The following is a 6,095-nucleotide window of genomic DNA, read 5'->3' as shown; positions in this document are numbered from 1 at the left end:
ATCAAAATAATGTTTTTTTAAATTTCCCTGTAAATGCAGAGCTTCCATAAACTGATGGATATGAGTAAAAGGTCATAACGTGCTTGGAAATCAAAATTGTTGTTTCTTATTTCCAAATTAGATTTTAAAAAATCTTTTTAGAAAAATTAGGCAATTTATGGAATTATTTTTTACTTATATGAATAGGGACATATATACAAAGATTGTAATAGTACATTTCTAAAAAAATAAAAATAAAGCTCAGACCCAACCCAAAAATGTTCAAAAAGCATATATCTTGGAATAAGAGTCACATAATAGAGACCACAATTTCAATCACCATTATCTGGTGAGAAAATGCAAGTTTACTTCTTACAGCTTTGGAACATAGGACTCATAATATGTCAAAATATTCCATCATAGGAGGTATCTAATGTGTTGAAAAACTTCAAAGCTTGAAGAGTACAGAGTAGTAATTCAGGCTTTTAATAGTATGGTCAAAAATAGGAGTTGAATTAGGTGCTGCTTCTAAACGTAAAGAAGCAATGAAGGAAAGCAGGAGTTTCTGATGCTTCTTTCTTCTTTATGTACAATAGACTTTACCTAAGAATTATGGAGCGTGTAAAATAAGATTCGACATATTCCAAACCCCTAAATTCTGAGAGCAATCACCTTACCCAGCACCATATCTATGCAACAAACCAAGCTATACTGATACATAATTAAGTGAAAAAACTAAAATGTCTTCAGATATAATCTCTGTTGTATAGAGGTATAGACAAATAAAGTATAAAGTATAAAGGTATAGACAACTCTATACCTTTTCTCAGGATTAAGAAAAAAACCACTGTTTTCATGGCAATACACAGCACTTGTAACTGCTTTTAGGGTCTGAATCACATATTTTTGATTCCTTGGGAGATGATTCTTTCATATTACACTTAAAGTGAATCAGTTACCATGATATCTATGGAAACAAAGTATTCCAATGGCTATTCTTTCTTTTCTGCTCAGTAACTCAGTGAAAAGAACTCATAGATATCCAGGAAATTATCTAGTTTTTTTCCCTTCCTTAGTGTAAATGAGACAATATCCACCTGAAATAGTGTAGAATAAATCTGAAGATTTAGTACAAAGAATTTGTCTGCTGTTAAGTATACAAATCACAAACTGAAAATTACATAAATTTCTTTATAAGTTGTTTTTAGTACATGTTTATGAAAAAATAAAACTAGTAAGTGGAAAATAAAATATCAAAGAAGTAGAAATCTAAGTTAGGATAAAGGTTAAGACCTCTTTGAGTGGTCAACATCTGAGTAGACTTGGAAAGGCAGAGATGTGATAGCGTTCTTGTATCAGATAAAAGAACAGTCTACCAAAACTACTGTTTCTAAAAATGAAAAGGTACATGGCACTTATTTAGTTAGTTAGTTTTGTTTTTCAAGACAGGGTTTCTTTGTGCAACCCTGGCTATTCTGGCACTAGCTCTGTAGACCAGGCTGGCCTCAATATTACAAAGATCTGACCCCCTCTGCCTCACAAGTGCTGGGATTAAAGGTGTCCACCATCACTGCCAAGCTTGGTACTTGGTATATTAAAGGAACTGCACAGAAGTCAGTTGTGAATAGAGTAGAGTGACCAAACAGAATAGATAAGGGTACCCAGATACTGGGTGGGTAACAAATAGAGGCCTTGCAGGCTATAGGTAAGACAGTTTTGTTTTGTTGTTGTTGTTGTTGTTGTTGTTGTTGTTGTTGTTTTTGGACTTGAGATACATTTTTAAAAACTTTGAAGAAAACAAATCACTCTGATTTTATGATGAGAATTATGGAAACTGCCTTTATTTAAAAAAATCAGAAGCAAGATGCTTGTGACTTAGATCAGGATAATAACTATACACAAAATAAGAAGTGACCAGATCCTTCAACTATGAAAAAGACTGTAGAAGGACTGATTAACATTGACCAAGCACAAAAATATCAATAAAAAATTCAATTAAGATTATGTTCAAGATGCCTAGAATGAATGTAAATTGATACCAAGTAGACATCCACATGGAAATAGTGAAAAGGCAGTGTTTCTAGTGCATGAAAGTGTGTCTTTGGGAATCTTGCTTATTTTGCTTTACAGTGTTCTTTATTTTAATCCACTTAAATGCAAAGGACATAATTTTATTTTTTATTATGGATGAATGGACTCTTGTTTCTTTTAATTTTTTTATTTGCTTTACATCCTGATTACAGCATCCTTCCCTTCTTTTGCCTCAGTCCCACCCTAACTCCTTCACCCCATTTCCGCCTCCCCTTGGGTACCATCCCACCCTGGGTCATCTGGTCTCAACAGGACTAGACGGTATTTTCTTTATCCATAAATATCTGGATGGACAGGGGCATTTTTTGTCAACTTGCCACAAACTAAACTCATTCTCAAAAGGGGGAGAGGACTTCACTTTCAGAATTGCCTTTATCAGATTTGTTTGGAGGCATGTTTCTAGGGTATTCTCTCTCTATTAATTACTGTTGTAGGTGGATCTATCCCACTGTGGGTGATGACACCCCTCGACTAGTAGTCTTGGATTATGTAAGATGTGGACATTTAGTAGGATTTTTAACAAAACTTCATGCTTTCTAGCTGTATCCAAGAACCTCTAACATTCCTCAAGAGTATACTTGCTTATTAGGATATAATATACATCCACCTGTCTAAGATCATATACTAAAACTAATAGTAAATTAGAATGGTTCTTGAGAACATCATCTTAGCTTAGCGCATCCTTGTATTGCTGGAGGTCAGTGACTGAAGCGACACATGTAATCTTATTGTCCCCAAGCACCTTAGGTGAATGTTATAGGCACAGAGTTAGGCAGATAACTGCAATCTTCATTTTTTATTTTGTCATAGGATTTGGTTTTCTCCTGCGATGGTTAAAATCAAATTGACAGGATTTAGAATCATGATGGAAATAAAACATTGAGTATATCTGTGAAGGATTTCCTAGATTAAGTTAGGTCATGGGTCAGAGTCCTGAGCTGAATGAACAGCAGAAAATGAGTTGAGCATGTGTATTCATCTTTCTGCTTCTTAACTGAAAATTCAATGTGCCCAGTAACCTCATGTTCCAACCATCAGGACTTCCCCTTGAACTATAAAATACACCATTCATTCCTAAGTTGCTTCTGTAAAAAAATTTGATTCAACATTGTATAAAATAATAATTCACCATCATTTATATATATATTATTATAAAATAATAATTCACCATTTGGATAACTCAATATAAATATGAAAATACAGAAGTGGTGTGGGTTTCCACAAGGGGAAGTCATTGAGTTCTACTGTCTTTCGTTTTCATCTTGAAGGAGGCATTTAGACATAAAGAAGTGTAACCTATTTTATCAGAGGTGTTAGTTTTCTTTTGTCACAGACCCTAATCCTGGTAGATGTTTATAAACGCCTTAATATAAGGCACTGCAGATCAATTACCTCAATTTGTAAAAATAGATCTAGTTGCAAGAAGATTTTTCAGTTTAAACTTCTATATTCTGACCAAATTTATTCTATACTATGCTTGTATTGAGGTTTGGTGTTCTTATAATGAAATATTAGCCTCCTTGTTTTTAGTTTCTCAAGATCAGACTCATCCTGAACTCAAGGATGCATGGTGAGGTAGGTGAGCCATTCCTGGAATCCCAGAAGGTTCTGGGAAAATGGGAGTCTCTCTCTCTCTCTCTCTCTCTCTCTCTCTCTCTCTCTCTCTCTCTCTCTCTCTGTGTGTGTGTGTGTGTGTGTGTGTATCTGTGTGTGGGGGGAGAAGCATAGACAGACAGAGACAGAGAGTGACAAAGAGACAGAGAGAAAACACATGATGGCTGGAAGTCAGGAAAATACTGCTCTCTACATTTGCATGTTTGAGGGCTCAAACTCAGATGTTGAATTTAAGTTAGTTTACTTCAGATCGAAAGTATTCAAAATCAAAGTGCCATCCAGGATGTGGTTTACTCTTAGTTTTCATTTTCATGCACTACAATTTGAAGATCACCCTACACTAATGCCCACCATTTTTGTTCTTTTTTTTTTCAAACACACTACATAAACTATTTCTTTCTTTTAGAAAATAAACTTTAGTTGTGGGGTACAGTCAATGTACAATCTACAATTTTATAAAACATACTTCAACAACACAGTATCATGTATAATGGATGTACAAAACAACCCTGCTTTAAACAGATTAGTTTATTGGTATGGCTGGCTATTGTGAAAGAGGGTTTCATGTTGTAGTCCTTGCTGGCCTGGAATTCACTATATTGTCTAAGTTGATCTGGAACTCACAGAGATCCACCCACCTCTGCCTCCCTAGTGCTAGGATTAAAAACAAGTTAAATTAGAATTATATCACTTTCTCCCCTCCCTTTGTTTCTTCCAGCCCTCCTTCAAACCCTTTACATGTTTATTTCTGTACTCTCAAGTTTATAGCATGTATACATAAAAATATAAAAATACAACCTGCCGAGTCTGTTTATATTAGTAACACGTATATGGTTTCAGAACTGACCATTCTGCATTTGAAAAATAAGAAGGTGGCTCATCCATGGGAGAGACTAAGCCTCCCTTTCCCAGGAGACATTAGTTGGCTACAATTCTTTGTCTAGGTGGTGACCCTACAAAAAATTATTATATAATTTTTATTATAATTATTATTATGCATTATCATATCTATTGATCTTACCAGTATCACCGTCTTGTTTTTGCAATCACTTCTAGGGCTGCCTGATTTACAGCAGATGTCTTGTTATTTTGATTCCTACAATCTTTCTGCCTATTATTGCCTGTTATTCCCTGAGCCATAGATTCAGTGTAGAAATATCTGTTCGAGCTGGATTCACCATGATCTATTGTTCTCCATTGTATCCAATTTTCCTTTTCTCTAATAGTCTCCATTTTCTGTAAAGAGAAGTTTCTTTGATAGGTGATAGCTATAACTTACCTGTGGGTATAAGGATAAAATTTAGAATATAGAAAGGATTATGTTGTTTTTGAAAAGTGACATAACAAATTCTTTGCTAAAGTTCATGACCTTACTAGTTTCTTGAAGCTAGCTAGGTTTTTAGTACCAAACATGGTATCCTCCCTGGTTAAGTGGACCTAATGTCCATTTAGATAACTTTTGGTTGCCACCAAACTGTATTGCCATTTATTGTACAGTTATCTTGCTGTGTTATTCATTGTCACAGTTCGTAGGTGTAGGAACTACAAAGGGGCTGTTTAATTCCTGATTTCCCTTGGCAGCTGGAACCATGGAAGCTAGGATACAGGAAAGAATCTTCCAGATTAGATGTAGATCTGAGTCGTGTGTTCCAAGTGTATGGTATATTCAGCAATAGGGGCCCACAGTGAGCCCTTGAAAGGCAGCGAATGGTCCACATCAATAATCTATATTACTTTGAGAATCACTTTGAACAACTGTTCAAAAGGACATTTCTCATGAGAAGTCCTGGGGTTGTTTTTAGTCTAAGGATCTTGTTTGGAACACTGTCATGATAAAACAGATATAAGAATTCATTTTCTGAGTTGTCCTTCCACATGTGTGTGTGGAATTTTTTTTAATTCACTGAAGAAATATGTCTTTCTATTTGATTATATATTAGGGTTTTTGTAAGCAATATATAATGTTTCATATTTGGTAGATTAAAATATTCTTCATCTGTTTTTTAACTTAAAATATTAGTAAATAATAATAACTATGCTAACAGTTTCCACTACTAAAGATCAAGTCTACTGTAGACACTTGATCACATTGTCTTAGTAAATTTTCATAGCTAGCTTAATAAGCAGGGTAGCATTAACTTGATTTAACAGATAGTCCAAATTTTAAAATGTTAAGGAACTCACTGTCATTCCACAACAAGTAAATATCACATCTAAATTTGAAACCCATATTACTGTGGTGCTCATATGAACAGTCTGGACTACTATACTATATAATTGAATTAGTGAAAGGGATCAGCTATCATTCATGCACCACACAACAAGCAATAAAACTGATTTGTGTGTTGCTTTTTTACACTAAGATTGAGTTGTCGTCTGATGTATATGTGGATTTTGTTTTATTTTTAGAA

The sequence above is a fragment of the Arvicanthis niloticus genome, chromosome X (genome assembly GCF_011762505.2).
Source record: "Arvicanthis niloticus isolate mArvNil1 chromosome X, mArvNil1.pat.X, whole genome shotgun sequence".
In the NCBI taxonomy this organism is placed as follows: Eukaryota; Metazoa; Chordata; class Mammalia; order Rodentia; family Muridae; genus Arvicanthis; species Arvicanthis niloticus.
Note: the sequence above shows the minus strand (reverse complement) of the source record.